The sequence below is a fragment of the Penaeus chinensis genome, chromosome 17 (assembly GCF_019202785.1).
Source record: "Penaeus chinensis breed Huanghai No. 1 chromosome 17, ASM1920278v2, whole genome shotgun sequence".
NCBI lineage: Eukaryota > Metazoa > Arthropoda > Malacostraca > Decapoda > Penaeidae > Penaeus > Penaeus chinensis.
Genome location: NC_061835.1, coordinates 12426081 through 12427287, shown reverse-complemented (window position 1 = coordinate 12427287; position 1207 = coordinate 12426081). Strand labels below are relative to the sequence as shown.

The 1207-nt window shown below is 34.5% G+C and overlaps 1 pseudogene; it reads right to left on the bottom strand.

Moving 5' to 3' along the window:
- Positions 1 to 490: 490 nt before the first annotated feature.
- On the bottom strand, positions 491 to 608 carry LOC125034368 (annotated as a pseudogene).
- Positions 609 to 1207: the final 599 nt, after the last annotated feature.

Sequence of the window (1207 nt, the reverse complement as noted above, 5' to 3'; positions counted from 1 at the left end):
ATGATTGCAGTAAAATTGTAAATAGACATACAAAGCAAGTAACAAAATGTTAACAACATCTGGTGTTCCCAGTCGGTCAGCCATCCAAGTACTGTCTAGACCCACCATTGCTTCTTTTTGTCTTTTACTTTGGCTGCAAATTAGTATTATTTGTCATCCAGTTACACCCCCATTCACTTGTCACGGAAGCCGACCCCTAAAGAAAATAATTTTGGGCTTACTTCATTGCTAAAATCATACACAGGCGACCCGCTCATTTTTAACCACTTTTCCGCCTCTATAGCTCTACAAGGAATGGGAAGCAAAATTACGGTAGCTATGATTACCCAAATGGTTTATCCTATTTGTTTTCTGTATATTCTTCTGCCTCTTTCCGACAGCGTTGACTTTTACTATTTTTCCTACTGATTGAAGTATGATTTCAATTGATTTCTTTAACCAAATATATATGGGCTGCTATAAATCATAGTAAAATGCATATGCAAGAAAATGCCCACGCATCTGGTGTTCCAAGGCGGTCACCCATCCAAGTACTGACCAGACCCAACGTTGCTCAATTTCGCTGATCGGACGAGAAGCGGTGCTTTCGACGTGATATGATCGTTGGCGTATAAAAAATTCAATGTTAACCACTTTTCTGTCAGTGTTCACAGAATTTCCATGTATTTCAAAATAATGCATCTTTTGTTTTTGCATCAAACTTAATTACCAAGACAGTACTTGTATTGGTATAACTGTTACTAGTTTTTAATCATTATTATCAGAATCATTATTAATCTTTTTAGCAAAAGATTATTGCTGGTATCAACTTTATGATTATTGTCACGATGGTAATAGCGATACTACTAGCATTTTGTATGTAAATCATCATAAAGATCATATCAATAATACTGGTGATAATATGATGATAATTTCAATAAACATCAAGTAGTGGCAATGCAGATAATAATTATAACTGTCATACTAGCACTTATGATGATAATCAGTAAATTAAAAATCTTGCTCTTAAATACCATTTGCTTTTGCTATGAATTCCATTGCCATGACTTCCAGTCACACTAGTAAGATTTTTTTCTTCAATACTTACCATCACTCACAACCGACCACGTAGGGGAGTAACTTTCAAGCCATAAAATTCTATATAAAGTTCAACTACAACTAATTCGTAAACTTAATCGTGTTTTCCCAGAGATTGATAACTTTATTA